The following is a 16,002-nucleotide window of genomic DNA, read 5'->3' as shown; positions in this document are numbered from 1 at the left end:
CCAAGCCCCAACAGGCCCTGGCAGAGATGCAGCTCTGTCTGTGGAACCCCTGAGTGCACACACATTCTCAGGGATAATGGAGTTCGGAATTCCAAAGGATTTATTTTCACTCGCCAGGCGCCCAGCCGTAACCCCACACTTGGCAGGTGACGCAATCAACGCTGGCTCTTGACAGCATTTACAGGAGGTTCCTGTGCAGCCGAGGGCAGGGTGGACAAGAGCAGGCAGAGGAGAGCAGGTACCTGCAGCAGCACAGGTTGAAGCCCTCCACACCTGGCGGGGTGAGGGTGGGGCGGAGGCGGCAGAGCCCAGCGCTGGACCGGGAGCAGAGGCTGCAGGCGCAGTGGGATGACACTGGCCAGGAGCTGGTGGAAGTGAAGTGACCTGGGCAGAAGAAGCAGGGAAGCCGAGTGGCGGGGCGGTTCGGAGACATCTGAACTGAAGCCTTCGCTCAGCTCTCACCCGGGTGGGGTCCAGGTCTCAAGTCCCGGGTCTCAGGGGAGTCCTTGGGACTCACCTCCTGTGGTTCCTTGCTGCTGTTAGACATCTGGAACACACTGAAGCTATAGATGGGGCCAGTTTTTGCAAAAAGCCGAGGACAGAGAACAGAAGGACAATGGTGCCCTTGGGGGAGTGTCCAAAGAAGGGCAGCCAAGGCAGCGCCTGGTGCAGACCAGGAAGTCAGATCCAGCGGCCACAGCAGAGGTGGATACGGAAGTTCAGGGACACCCAGGAGGAGCATGAGTGGGGTCCATGGAGACAGCGCGGGAGACCTGGGAGAGAGGTCCACGGCAGGCAGGGAGTGGCAGGCGGACGGGGTAGACACGGGCACTGAGGCAGCACTGTGGAGAGCAGAAGGGGAGGGGAGGAGGGCTGGGGGCAGCAGGGCAGCCAAGGTGCTCACAATAGGAGAGAGAGGAGGGGCAGGCCTTGGGGTGACAGGAGGGGCAGCAGGGAAGGGGCAGGACGGACAGGAAGCAGAGAGGATGGAGCCCCGTGTTCTGGAGCCCTGGGGGGGAGCGGGGTGAGAAGCTGCACCCCTGGCCAGGACCGTGCTGGGTCTGTAGAGGGAGAAGAATGGCTGGTCAGCAGGAGAGCTGGCCAAAGCCAATGCTCAGGCCCAAGGCTCCACGGTCTTACATGGCCCCTGGGGGCTGGGTGTTGAGCAGGATAGTGGGAAGTGGCCCAGCTGCCCTCCCGGCTCTCCACCTACTTGGAGTCCCAGGCTGCTGACCCAGGGGTGTGAGCTGAGCCCAGCAGGGAGCTCGGCAGTGCCGTGAGCACACAGAGGTGCCGGGGCCGGTGCTGTCAGCACGCCTGGGAGGTGGGATCTGGGATTTGTATTTTCCACCTCTGCTCTTGGGTGTTCTAGAACATCACGTTTTACGATTTAGCTTTTAATCACATGCATTTTTTTCCCCATACACCGTAAAGCCGTGAAGCACCTCCCCTGACCTACCCCATGGTTTGGGTGAGCTGGAAGGGGGAGCTTTGTGACTTTGGCAGAGGTCACCAGTGCCATTAGGGGAACTGTGGCTTCAAGCCTCCCGTGTCCTCATCGCGAGTGGACTTGGTGGAGGGGGCATCACTCCCAAGGGCAGCACCCCCCAGCCCTTCCCCAATGAAACGGCTCCCTCCTTGAGAAAAGCAGGTGACCCAGGTGGGGCTTCCTGCCCTTGCCGCCGTCTCTCACATGCCTTCTCTGCCCTGCCGCTTCCCCTTCTGGCCAGTAGCCTCGGGCCACACGTCACAGCTCATGCAAGGACTTTGCCTCTGCCTCTTCTCCCATCTGCAGCAGCAGTGCCTCCCAGTCACAGGACCTCTGTCTGCCAGCCCTTGACCCCAGGCCCTGTGTAGCTGCCGCTGCCTACAGTTCCTCAGTCGCTTGGCTGAGCTGAGGTCAGGGCCTTGGGGTTCAGTCAGAGCACCCAGGGGCCTTCTCTGGCAGCCAGAATGAGGCCCACCACGCTCACAGCCTTGCAGAAACCCCACCCATCCTCCTCGCCTCAACTGATGGCCCGCTGGTGTTTAATCATTGGCTCTGGGGAATGTAAACAAAAAGCCCCAATTTGTGTCCATTGCCACTTCCCAGGGTGTAAACATTCCCGCCTGGCCCATTTCAAAGAACCCACAGAAAGCATACAGGCTAACCAACGGGTCAAAATTGGGCCCAGCACGTTTCCTTGCCTGGGGTGGCATCCCCCTGTGGCCTGTCTCCTTTCTGAGCTGGCCCCCTCCATCCCTCTGGACCTGGTCAGGCCAAGGATGAAAAGCATGGGATGCCTGTTGTGGAGGAGGGAGAGGGGCTTGTGCTGGGTGACCGTCGGGGACAGTTCTGGGCGCCCCACTTTGCAGCTTTACCAAGCACTCCAATGATCTCACCAAAGCCTAGAGCTTGCAGTCCTGGGGCCAGGACCACAGTGCTGGATTCAGCAAATGATTCTAGAGCTGGCCCAGGCTGTCCCCACCTGGCCCCTCCTGCTTGTGCCTTCAAAGGACCTGCCTGCAAGTCCTGAGCCTGTGCTCCCTTCGCAGCCATGGCCACCTGCAGAGACAGGGCGGAAGGCCTGCCCTGGGTGGCTTGCCCTTGGGTTCACCCTTCAGATGCATTCTTGGGACGTGCGGGCCAGGCCTGAGCCCGTTCTCAGCAAGCCTGGCGCTGGGTGCTCTGGGCAGCATCCCAGGGCTGGTGGCCACTTCCAATGGTGCTGAGAGGGAGGGCGAGGGCTGGCCACTTTGGGGCCAGTGTGAAGGTAGCAGATGAGGCCGGTTGTGGCCACCTGCTGATTTTCAGGTTGACTGGCTATCCTGGAGCCAGTGTGCCCTGTGCCCACCCTCCTGATGTGACACAGGAATGGCTTCTTGGTGGGCAGCCAGGTGTGTCCTGGGGGTCATTTTGGAGGCCAAGGTAGACCTGTTTCTCTGGTCCTTCCAATGGTTTTGTGAGCTCCTAAGTTCACGCCCTGTGCAAGCGGCCAGAGTGGCTCACCTTCTTCAGCAGAACCCGACCGTGTGCCTTTAAACGTGGTCAACTCACATGAGCTTCCCTCAAGTCCTGGGGTCCTCAGCTCCCTGGGGGCACGCTCCTTCACTGTAGTGGAGGTTGTGCCTTCAGAGGTGTAGGCTTTGAGCCGGGACCTGGAGGCTTTTCATAGGTCCACTGATCTGGTGAACGGTTCTGGAAAACTGCAACCTTCACCAAGCTGCGGAGAGCTGGGGGGCCAGGAGAGCCCTGAGTGCCCAGCGGGGACTGGCAAGCCTGGAGGGACTTCGGAAGGCCTGCGCACCACCGGGCACGGGCTCGCTTGGCTCTCATTGGCGTCGACTCACTCCAACTTCACAGCAACCTTGACCGCCATGGCCCTGCCTGTTGCCGGTTCGCGGGGGGACTGGAAGGAAAACAGAAGCGAGAATGGCTGGGAGAGGCGGGCACGCGGCTGCGATGACAGCTGACAGCGAGGGAGGAAACTGAAAATCACGGAAACAGAACCAAGGGCGGGAGGGGACGGGGCTGTGTCTGGAAGCACAGTGTGGCCCCCTGAGGCCAGCGCCCTGGGCCCCCTTCTGTCCTGGAGGCCGGAATGAAGGGTGTCAGGGAGCAGGCGGCCCTCCGTGGGCGGGCTTCCCCAGGATTTCAGGAGGCCCCAGGGCAGGAGGACCCCGAGATGCATGAGGACTTCTCTTCCGTTTGGTCACCCTGGGAGTCCACTTACGTGATTGATGCAAAAGTAAGACGTTTGTGAAAAATGTTGGAAAATGAAAGGGAAAAGAGGAGAAGGGAGGGGGAGGAGGGAGGAAGGGGAGACGGCCTCTGTCAGTCCCTTCCCGTCTTTCTTGGGTGCCTGGGCTTCTCCTCTGATGCCTCCGTCTGGCTCACTCTCTAGGCCTTAAATTGTGAAGACAAACAGCGAAGACAGTGTAGTCTGCTCTTCACTTAATGATTTTTTTTCTGCCCTCTCCCACCAGTGGATTTTAAAAACCCAAACTGAAACCGTCACACCCCGCTAACCCTCCAACCTGACTTGATATTTCAGTCAAGGTTGCCAGATTTGCCAAATAAAAACAGAGGATCCCCACTTAAATTTGAATTTCAGATTAACGACTCACTGCCCCAGGCGGATTTGGGATATACTTATGGTAAAAAACGGTCTGCTGTGTGTGTATCTGACGTTCGAAGGTAACCATGGACAGCGTTTGTCTGAGGACCTGAACTCCGGAGCTGGTCAGCCTCAGAACGCCCGGGCCTAGGCTGCCGGGTCCTCCTGCAGAGGCCTGCCTGGCATGGGGTTTCTTGGTGGGATGGACGTGCCTACCAACTGCAGTGACTGGGGCAGGTGGCTTCCTGTCCTCCTGCCTTTAATCCATTCTGCAGAGAAGGGAGGAAGCTGGGCTCAGGGATGGTCCAGAAGTCCTGGGGCAGGAGGGGTTTGGACTCAGGTCTGCTTGGCCGAGGTCCCCTGGGCTTGGGCCAAAGAGAGCTCGAGGGGAGGCTTAGCCAGGCAGCCAGCGAATGGGTCCTTGAGGCCGGACCAGGTGTGGGGATGCCAATGCCTTCCTCCCAGGGGGCTGTCTCCCCCGGAGGGCAGGCCTGGGCCTCTGAGCATGGGGAGGCCTCTGGTGGCAGCCTGGGACCCTCAGCAGCTGGCTGGCTGCCCCCGGGGCCTGGGGTTTTGAATTGCTGGCAACAATTCCTTCTGAGCCCTCAAGGGCTTATTTAAAAGGAGTTCAAGTGCCCTGTCCCTGGTGGGAGAGGTTAAGTAGCAGAGATGGAGGATTAAGTGCCGGCTGGGGATGGCGGGTCTGTGGAGGACTCAGGCACCGCCTGCTCAGCTCCCCAGCTCCTGCAGCCCCAGGCCAGGGCAGGCCCCTTGCTCTCTGGTCCCTACCTCAGACAGGGATGTGCTTACAGATCTGCGCTGAGGTCAGTACAGAGAGGGCCGGGAAGGCCCAGGGTGCTGGCCCAGGACTCCACGGCACAGACATCCCTGGGAGAGGGTGGAAAGGGGCAAGAGGCCCCCTCTAAGCCTCCTTCCTGGGGTCAAAGTCTTGGGGCGATGGCTGACCAGGTGGGAACTCTCCAAGGACCCCCTGGGGGCCCTGCCTCCTCCTCCTCCTTTCCAATAACCAGCAGGTGGAGGGTGTCCCATCCCCGGACACCCACCCTCAGGCGCAACTCCTGTGGCCCCTGGGAGTCTCCATCTTAGAGGAACAGCATGGGAAGGGCCTCAACCAGCGGTCCAAGAGCTCTGACAGGGATAGATCTGCAAGATGGCCTGGGTAAAGAAAATGTGATAGACATACACCATGGAACACTATTCAGCCATCAAAAGGAGTGAAATTTTGTCATTTGTGACAACAGAGATAACAACTGGAGATCGTTATGCCGAGTTAAATAAGCCAGGCATAGAAAGAGTCCAGCTGCTAATGAGGTCAGCCAGGGCACATGGGCTTGGGCCCTGCGTCTGGGAGCTGGATGAACTGTGGGCTTTTAATCCAAGGCCCCAAACCAAGGTCTGCCCCCTGCTGAGCATGTCCAGTGCTCAGAGCCAGAGCGGGCTGGCCGCTCTGTTCCGGGGTGATACAGGGCGGCTAGGTGGAGACCGGGGCCACGCTGCCAGCGTGGAGGCAGGGGCAGGACCAGCCCTCGAGCTGAGGAGGCATCCGGCAGCTCTTTGTTTGTGGGTGAACATGGGGCGAGGTGGAGGCCGACTGAGCGGGAGAGGCTGGGGCTGGCTGAGTCCACCAGGACCAAGTGTGGGCTCCAGGTGGGTGAGAACATGCAGTCTGCGGTGACAGAGGGCGGAGGTTGCAGCCAGAGGACATGGTAGGTTCACACCTCTCTGTGGGCGTCTCCTTGCAGACTGGCGCCTCCCTCTGCCCCACTTACGCTGAATGCAGGACGGAAGGTGTTCCAGAATCCACCTCCACCGTGGCCCTGAGGCGGGGGGCCTCGCCTGGGCGGCTTCACACTGCAGTGGCCCTGGAGACTGGCAAGGGGGCCTCCACCTGGGCTCTGCAGAACTGGGGGCTTAAGACGATGCTGTGCTTCCTGGGGGTGTGGCTCATAGGACAGCACCTGTCCAGCATGTGAGGACCCCCGGCTGGATCCCCAGCACCAGGGAGGAAAAAGCCATGGCCAGATGGGTCCGCCAGACGCACCACAGCAGGATCTCGGGCTCTTAACAAAACTGCCCCTGTGTGCAGACAGTGGAGCTGTGAGTCAGGGGACATGGACAGGGCAGTCTGGACAACCCCAGGGACCTTGAGGCTGCGTCGGCACGGGTTCCTAATGGCACTGACACCCGTTCTTGGTTTGGGGAAAACCCCAAGGATGTCTGCAGCGGAGAGACTTCAGAGTTGCTGCCCCTCCTCTGTATCAGGACACACGGACGCCCACCCCACATGAGTCCTGCCGTCTCTGCGGGTCGTAGTTTCACAATGTCCTGTTCCTCCCTGCCACATGCGGGGAGATGTGACCCTCAGGACAGCTGCAGCCCCGAGGCGGCGTCCACTCCACACACCTGGCCCTGTTTGCTCGGCGAATACCTCCCGGCCGAGCAGACCAGGCTCTGGTCCTGTGGCTCAAGGATCCCCTCAGCCTCGGGGCTGCACCCTCCCCAGGGCCACAGTGGAGCCTGCTCCCCTCTTGTCCTCAGTGGACACTTCTTGGCAGTTCAGCTCAAAAGACAGGGACTTGGCGCCTCCCTCTGCTGGGTCTTGTCCTCTGGGGCGCCCGGGGGCAGCCTGGCCATGCTGAGCCTGCACACCCTGGGGCCAGCTGGACGGGAGCTGTGCTCCTTCAGTGCTTTCAGCTGAGCTGGGCAGATTCTGGAGACTCCACAGTGTGCCCGAGTCTGCCCACCCCTCCAGGAGCCCAGGAGCCCCGGCTCTTGGCCAGGCTTGGAAGAGGAGTCATCTGCGTAGACCTTGATCCTAGGGGGAAGCCTCCTCTGACAACTGCCCACAGCTTGGACACCACCACAGGAGAGCCGCAAAGCTGATGATCTCAGAAGCCCAGAGATGGACACAGACGCTCTCCTGGCATCGACAGCCTAGCTTCTCTCCCGTCCTCCCAAGGGGCGTGCACACACACACACATACACACACACACACACACACACACGTGCGGGCAACTCAGGGGAGTTAGTGCCCACAGAGTCACCCAGAGTGGTGGGGACACATGATGAACAGATCTTGTCCCCTGCTATGTGCTCAGTGCTGAGTGAGGCCCCTGGGGCTGGGCACCAGTTGCCATAGCGATGGCGACTCCCGAAGCGTCTCTGCTGGCTCAGCCCCTCGCCTCTTTCCTCCCTCCTCCCCACTCCTGCTCCCTGAATCCATTTTTCCAGAGAAGCCACCTGCAAATAAAGCCAGCTTATCGCGCAGGCTTTGCTTTCGGGAGAATCCAGCCAAGACGTAACTTGAATTTATCGACACTAGAGGTCACTAAGGTGGATGGGGGATGATGGAGTTGAGCTGCTAGATGGGACCTTTGGTCCTGATGGAGATGGGGACTGGGGACACGGTGGAGAGACAGATGAATGGCAGAACTGAAGGTCTGGACTCAGGAGGTTGGTTTGATTCATTTTTTTATTTTAAAAATCAATTTACTGCTGAAATACTTGTAGACTTGCATGCGATTACAAGAAACAACAAAGACTAAGCCTGCGGACCCTCCAAGAGCATCCCTCGAAGATGACTTGTAAAACTCGAGTCCAACATTACGACCCGGTGCTGATGCTGATTCCAGGCCCTGACCTCATTAGCATTGCCCACTCCGCTGGTCCTGGCTTGTGTGTTTCCTTTATACGGTGCTGTCACCTGGGTGGTCGTGTGGATCCCTCACAGTCAAGACCTTAACAGGCCCAGCCCTGAGGGTGGCTCCTGCCCTCTGGCCTCCTCTCCAGCCCCCTCTCACAATCTGTTCTCCATTTCTGCAGTTTTCTCACTTCAAGAGTATTACACAAATGGAATCATATGCCATGGAACTCTTTGGGATTTGTCCCCCCGGCACACACACTCAAAATTCCCTGGAGATTCAGGCAAGTTGTCGTGGGTCTCCATCGTCGGTTCTTTTTATCACAGAGTCGTGTTCCGTGTTGTGGACCGACCACAGTTTGTTTAAACCTTTGACCCTGGCAGTTGTTTGACTGTCGATCTTATTGCAAACAAAGTTGCAGTGGACATTTGTGCAGAGGTCTATTTTTGTCTTACTTTCTGTTTTGTTTTGATGGCACCAGGGTCGGGACCTGGAGCTACTCTGAGCTACATCCTCAGCCCTTTTTATTTTTTATTTTGAGACAGAAACCCACTAACTTTGAGGCTGGCCTCAAAGTTATAATCCTCCTTCCTTGGCCCCTTCAGTTGCTGGGATTGTAGGTGTGCACTATTGCGCACCACTGTACACAGGCTTTGGTGTGCACAACAGCTTCCTTTTCTCTGGGTTAAATGTCAAGAGTGCACACCTGTGGCGATGGTACATTTAGTTTTATAAGAAACTGCTGAATTGTTTTCCAGAGGGGCTGAACCATTTTACATTCCCACGAGCCTGTACCAGGACCCCCGTTTCTCTGCATCCTCGACAGCACTCAGTAACGTCACTCTTTTTCGTCTTGATGGGTGTTGGAGGCACCTGGGTGTGGCTGGATTTCATTTCCCAAGGGCTCCTGTTGGGTACCTTTCCATGTGCTTTCCAGCCTTCTGTATGTTCCTTTTTTTCTGAAATGTCACTATGGAATTTGAAGTGAGTTTCTTGTCGACAGTATATAATTGCGTCATAAAAAAAAAAAAACTAGACTCTGACAATCTCTGCTTTGTCATTTGGTGTGCTTAAAAGATCCACACTGAACGTAAATGGTCAGTATGTTAGGACTTAGGTCCACCATTTAAATATCTGTTTTCTATCTGTTTTCCCTGTTTATCTTTGCTCAGATTTCTGGGATCTACCTTACTATTGTCTATCTATTTCTTCATAATGATCTTGAGTGTGTCCATTCTCATTGCTTTCTTCCCAGTTGCACTGGGTATCAGGATGTCCATGGTAACAAGCTACCGTCTGGACTGCACCCGGAGTGGACCGGGCCAGCCTCACTGCCGTTTAGGTTCCTTGGCCTTTCTCACTTTCATTTTTTGTTTTGTAATTGTTGGGGTTTTGTGGTTGCTTTTAACAGATGGGGTTTTATTACATTGCCCAGGCTGGCCTTGAACTCCTGGGCTAAGCCACCCTCCTGCCTCAGCCTCCGGAGGAGCTGGGACGATCGGCCACACAGCACCAGCTTTTGTATTTCTTTCAATCTCTCAGCCTGGCTCTTCTCACCCCGGAACGCCGACCACATGAGTGTTGGGTCTTTTGTGATCCTTTCAACGCCCCCCCCCCAAGGCCCTGCTCAGATTGGGCAAATTCTCTCTCTGTTCTCAAATTCCAGCTTCTGTCATCTGCATTCTAAAACGGTGTTTGTTAATTTCTGTTATCAGATCTTTCAGTTCTAAAAATGCCCTCCAATTTAAATACCGGTTTGTTGGCTGAGATGTTCTTTTTTCTCATTTGTTTCTAGACAACCCGTGGTTGCCTGCTGAAGCTGCTGACGCTGCTCTAAAGCCCCGGCCAGTTCATCCCCATACCTGTTCACCCCAGTGGGCGCGGCTGGTGCGTGTCTTCCTCATTCAGGGGTGGCTTTCCTGGTTCCTGGGTGGACAGGCGAGTTTCATACTGTATGGGGACACTGGATCTGTTGCATCAGGGAGACTCTGCTCCCTTCCCTCTTCGCCCTTCGAGGGTTGCATGTTGGTCCTGTCACCACTGTCACTGCACTTCCCATGACAAGCTGATTGGGTGCTTGTTTGGTGTTTGGTTTATCTGGTGCTGTCGGCAGAAGCTGTCCCCGGCGAGGCCAGATGGTGCCTGTGGGTGGGTGCACGGTGTCTCCTGCCTGCAGAGACAAAAAGACGAAGGAGACTCCAGCTGCCCTTGACCTCTGGCAGCTTTCAGTGGGGGAGGGGAGGCTCAGTCTGTGGGTTGGGAGAGCTGGGTCCCCTCGCGGGGCTGCCAGCTAGCCAGGTGTGGAGGGTGGGACTCCCACGCAGCCCGAGGCAGGACAAGCCTACCTGTCTTGCTTTCTTTTGCTCTGTTAGGGGCCAGGAGACTCTGGGCCTTGGCAGAGATCATGCGACACTCTGCCACACCCTCATTCCCCCCTGAACTGCCCACTGTCCCTTGCCCCTCAGAGTCCTCTGGTCTTTGCAGGATTTCCGGAGTTTGTGGCTGGGCTCTGCAAGTCAGGGGAGTGGGGGCTACGCTTCTCCCCTGGACTGCAAGCCAGGTGGGCCTAAGTGTAGAAACCTGAGGGAAGGACCCGGTGAGGGCAGGTGAGGAGGCCGCCGGGAGGGACCCTGAGGCCAGCTGGGACTTGGTGGTCATCCACAGCCCTGCCACCAGTACTCACCGCGGTGCCTGGCCCCTGCCCGGAGCTGGTGGGGAGGGACTCCTCCTTCCATGTGATGGACAGAAGGAAGGGACCTGGGCATGGTACTGCCTGGGCAGGGGACAAGAAGACCTCCTAGTGTCTGTCAGCGGAGACTGACGAGGAATGAGAGGGGAGGGGCAGGGAGGCCTGAGAACACGGGGGAGCCAAGTGACAGAGTGAGTCCTGACCCCTGATGTCCCCACCCTGTGCCCTGGAAGACCTCTCCCTGGCTCAGCCTGGCCTGGAGCCTTGAGCCGGCACCACCCACCTGCTCGGCTGAGGCAAGGCTCGCCAACCCCAGAGCCTTCTGCAATTCAAGTCTTCAGAGCAGAGTCTCATAAGCAGGAGGGAAAAAGCAATTTCCCATTCAACACGTCAAAAGCTGCTCATCTAAAGCGCCCCAAAGAGACGTCAGCAGGGAAGAAACCTGTGTGGAGGCTCCAGAGGAGCACTGGCCCTGCCCTCTCGTCAGTCCCTGGCGCAACAGCCTCCACTGCACAGGGAAGGGAGGGTGGAAGTGGGGAGTGGTGGCCAGGCGTCAGGGCCGCAGGGTCTCACAGGACAGGCCTCAGGAGTTGGAGACAGTGTCATAGCAGGGACCTCCAGCCCTTTCCAAGGTCAGTCTTGGCTGCCTGGTCACCCACAGCCCACCTGTCACCCTGTGCTCCACACCTCACCCCCCACCTTGGGTCTTCCTGCTGGAACGTGACCTGAAATACGCCCTTCTCCCCATCTTGCCTCTGAGTGGTGTGTGTGTGTGTGTGTGTGTGTGTGTGTGTGTGCATGGTCCATGTGCCCATGTGTCTGCAGCCTTGTGGACATTGTGATACCATGTTTAATTCCCTCTGAATGGGGAAGCTCGTGTGGGCTGGGGATGTAGCTCAGCAACAGAGCACATGCTTAGCACCTGTGAGGCCCTGGCTTCCACACCCAGCACCACTACAAAAAGAAAAAAATCGCAATAAACTTCACAAGAAACAGATAAATAACCCAATGTTAAAAAAAAAAAAAGCAAAAAGTCTAAACAAGTAATTCATAGAAAAGGAGATTCAGAGTCGATTGTACCTAAAACCTATGTAGGAACGGAGATGTGGCTCAGTGGTAGAGCGCTTGCCTGCCCAGCATGCGCAAGCTCCGGGTTCAACCTGGCAGCTCCCCAGGGGTACAATGTAACCCCAATAAAGCAACATGGTATAAGGGGAAACAATGAGCTCACTGGTCCTAGGGGTGAAACATGAAACAGTGTTTAGCCTCATTGATGGGAAAATGCAAATTAGGACCAGGGAGTGACCTGTGCTGAGCCTCTAGGTTGCTGGCGATCAACAGCGGTCTTGGGCTGCAAGGAAGCCAGATGTGGGCTCTGGCGCCTCCCCACCTGTGCTACTGCAGGTTGCAGCCACTCTCTGGGAAGCACAGCTGGTGAGCTCTACCAAGAAAATGATACCGTGAGCTCTAACCCAGTGGTCCCACTTTCAGGGACCTCCTCTATGAAACTAAAAACTGAAATGCATAAAAATAGAGACAAAAGAATGTTGAGTCAGCATTGTTTATGGAGGGCAAAACCAAAGCAAGAGGAAAAGAAATGGGAAGCAATCAAGATGTGCACCTTTAGAGGAATGATTGATCAATCGCATTTTCACAGCGTGGCGACATTGAGGAAGAATGCGTTAGATCTGTGTCGATCCACAAGGAAGGGGGCCCATCCGATATTGGGTAAAGAGGGGAAAAGAACAGAGGGAAGTGGTTGGCATGAGCCCCCCTTTAAAATATGATCGAGTAATAACAATCTCACCGCCTCCCTCAGGCTCTGCGGCATGCATGTGCGAAACGTGTGGCCAAGTCCCAAACTGGCTGCGGAGCTCACTCGGCGGAGAGAAGGCCCAGTGGGAGGGGACGAACTTTCCCTTACTTCTCGTGTCACTTGTTTCTCTTGCCGTTGACTTTGAAGGCCAGCTTAATATTATCATTATTGTGTAATCACGTTAAAAAGCCTGATGTGATGAGTTTGGACACACGTGCACCTGTCAAGCCCCCCGCCTCAGCTCCTCCCTGCCTCCCTGCCCAGGCGTGTCCCCAGGTGACCACTGCTGTCTTCGGTTGGAATTGCTCACCACGTCCTCTGTCCTGGTCTTGACTCATCCCTGCCGCTGGCTGCCATGGGGGGCTTCCTTCTGTCACATGAGGAGAGTGGCGTCCAGTCGTGGGAAGCTGCGGTTTGTGGGCCCGTCCTCCTGTGCTTGGTTTGGGGCCACCACAAACCACGCGGCTGGGAACGCTGTTAGAGGAGTCGTGTTGGGACTTGAGCTTTCACTTAAGACACTGAGGGATGGGACGGAGAGAGCAAGTGTCCAACTTCCCCAAAGCATGTGCGTTCCCACCAGCAGTGTGGAAGTCCAGGTCCCCCCACCCGTTCATCAAGCTCTTGATACCTCGTTAGACATACCTCAGACATTCTGACTGTGGGCCGTGGTATCTGATCATGATTTTAATTTGCATTTTCCTAATGACCGATGATATTTATAATCTTTCCATGGCTCATTTGCCAGAGGCATCTTTGATGAAGTGCGTTCAAATCTTACGTCCAGTTGTTTGGGGGCAAATAGGGGGGTTGTTTGCTTTCTTGTTGAGTTTTTTTTTTTTTAATTTACTTTTTTGGTTGTACCTAATACCTTTATTTTAATATTTATTTTTATGTGGTGCTGAGGATCAAACCCAGGGCCGTGCACGTGCTAGGTGAGCCTCTACCACAACCCCAGCCCTCTTATTAAAGTTTTTTTTTTTTTTGGTAGGTCTGGAGATTGAACCCAGGGTCTTGTACATGGGAGACAAACACTCTACCCACTGAGCTATATCCTCAGCCCCCTCTTGTTGAGTTTTGAGACTTCTTCGTACTCTTCACTCAAAGCCTTTGTTGGTTATGCGATTTACAAACATTATCTCCTAGTTTGTGCCTTTCCATTCTCTAAATGCTCTTTCGGGGAGTAAGAGTTTTCTTTTTTCCTTTGGAAGGTTAGAACAGCGTATACTTCACACGCCACACAGTTCAACCATTCAAGTGTGCCGCTCGCTCAAAGATTCAGTCTATTCACAGATATGTGCACACATCGTGAGAGTCAATGTTTCTTCCTTTATCACCTGCAAAGTAACCGCCCCCCCCCAGCGGCGGTACCCCATTTCCTTGCACCCCATCCAAAACCCTGGGCAACCACTAATGAAGCTTTGAATTTGGGTAACTCCAATCTACGAAGGGATTTTTTTTTCCTCTGTACTGTTAAGTTTAATCACAATTAACCTGCTAACCTTGTTTATTAGCTCGAGCAAGGGTTTCTGGGTTTTGTTTTGTTTGCTTTTGGTGCTGAGGGTGGAGCGCCAGGAAGTCTGCAGGGGGGGTCTGTGTGCCCCTGTTGCACGCCCTCCTGAGCTGCGCTCAGCCCCAGCTGGGTGTTTTGGGCCATGAACAGTTAAAGGCAGCTTCCCTGTCCCCTCTCCAGTCTGGCTGCCTTTCTGTTCCTTGCTTCACAGGCCAGAACCTCCAGCATGGGACACGGCAGGACTGGCCAGGGCAGACACAGCAGCTCCTGCTCATGCCTGACGGCTCTCGCCTTCCCGGCTCACTGCAGGGCTTTCACAGACGCCCCACGCCAGGTGAGGAGGCCCCCTCCTGTCCTATTTGCTGGAGGCTTTCTTTTGTTTGCAATTTTTTGTTTGTTTATTTTTTTAAGTCGGGAATGGATTTTCTTCTTTAAAGATGGACACAATATCTTTATTTATTTTATTTATTATTTTTTTTTAATGTGGTGCTGAGGATCAAACCCAGTACCTCACAAGCGTGAGGCAAACACTCTACCACGGAGCCACAGCTCCAGCCCCAGGAATGGGTTTTGCCAAATGCTTTTGTTTTTAGTTTTTTGCATCTATTTTGAGATAATCACCTGTTTTTTTCCCCTCTGTTAGGAACTGCATTGATTGCTTTCCAAACGTTAAGCCAACCTTTGTTCCTGAGATGGACTCCATCTGGTCAAGCTGAATTATCCTCTTAATATATCGTTGAATTTGATTTGCTAAAACTGAGACCCTATGTTCATGAGGATTTGGTCTGTAGTTTTCTTTCCCTAGAATGTCTTGCCTGATTTTTGTAGTAGGTGACACCGGCGGAATCCATGTTTGGATTCTGGATTCTGGATCAATACTGAAGGTCGAGCCAACAGGATCCGTTGATGGATGGATGTGGAGGCGGGTGGTGGTGGTGGGGGGGTCAGGGCCTGTTCCAGCCCTGCGGAATCGGGGCTGCCTTTGTTGCTAGCTGGGTGCAGTGAGCTGGAGTCAGGAGAGTGTTTTGGTTAGGGGCTTGCACTTAGGGGTCAATGGCATAAAGACACAATTCAGGGCTTTGAACTGGGGGCAGTCGCCACTTGCGCCTTTATCTTAATCTACACGGAGGCATTATTGGCCTTCTGCCATGATGATTGAGTACTGATCCAGTTCCGTTCCGGCCCCTTCTGATGGACGCTGAACATAACACCCTGCACACACGCAGCCGAGCGGGACATGCTGACCGGCTCTGGTGTCTCCTTGGTTCTCAGTCTTCCTGCAGTTTTGCCGGCTTCCTGGAGCATGTTCTTGGGTTCTTCCAGCTTGGCACTGACAGGCAGGTTCCCTGAAAGGTGGGCACGGTTGATTTGGGGCTGGGTCGAGGGATACCTGGGAAGCTGGTAAGGCGTCCTTCCTTCCCCGGCTTCCTCCAGGCTTCCGCAGGCATCAGGGTCCCCCTCCTGCTGATCAGGAGCTGTGGGGTGGTTTGGCATTGGAGGAGCATGACTGCTTGCTCCGGGTGCTGGGGCAGAGTGTTTCCAGAGAGACTGGCACAGGTGGGTTGGGCTGAGAGGGCGGGAACTGCCTTCAGCGTGGTGGGTGCCGTCCTGTCCACTGAGCCCAGACAGAGCCAAAGGTGGTGGCGGGTGAATTCTCACTCTCTTCCAGAGCAGGGACACCCTCTCCGCCTGCCCTTGGGCCTCAGCACTGCAGGTCCTCCTCTGCTCTAGACTCCGGGACTCTCCCGTGTCCCAGGCTCCTGGCTTGCAGCCAGGACAGGGAGTTACACCGTGGGCTTCCCTGGTTCTGGGCCTTTGGACCCGGGCTGAGCAGTGGGACTGACCCCGCACTAGATCTCCTAGTACTAGCGCCACTGCCTCCCTGCTTCTGGGAGTACCATAGTCCCCTCATCCCTGGTTATTTTTAGACCCTGTCCCTGCAGGCAAGATCCCAGGAGTCCCAGCAGGCAGGTGTCTGCAGCTGCCACCTGGAGGGTTCCTTCCAGGCCAGCTGAGGTGGGGACCAGGCGTGTGTGATGATGTAGCTGGTGCCGTCCCCCGACCTCGGTCCCCCGCAGCAGCACAAGGAGGAGGGTACTGGGTGGGTGCGGAGCAAGGCCTGCAGGCACGGGCAGAGATCTCGTGCTCAGCAGAAGCCACACGCGCCAGCCTGCGGGTCCCCGGAGGGCGTTGCCCCTATGCAGCCCGTGTGCACCCTCGGCGCTGCC

General features: G+C 55.9%; 1 long non-coding RNA gene across 1 annotated transcript; it reads left to right on the top strand.

Moving 5' to 3' along the window:
• The first annotated feature begins 13,280 nt into the window (after positions 1-13,280).
• Positions 13,281-14,547, top strand: LOC144375763 (uncharacterized). The gene is made up of 2 exons (XR_013435651.1): positions 13,281-14,108; positions 14,418-14,547. It is a non-coding gene; the product is annotated as an uncharacterized LOC144375763 (long non-coding RNA).
• The last annotated feature ends 1,455 nt before the right edge of the window (positions 14,548-16,002 follow it).

This window comes from Ictidomys tridecemlineatus, chromosome 3 (assembly GCF_052094955.1).
Source record: "Ictidomys tridecemlineatus isolate mIctTri1 chromosome 3, mIctTri1.hap1, whole genome shotgun sequence".
NCBI lineage: Eukaryota > Metazoa > Chordata > Mammalia > Rodentia > Sciuridae > Ictidomys > Ictidomys tridecemlineatus.
This window is presented reverse-complemented; position numbering and strand designations above follow the sequence as displayed.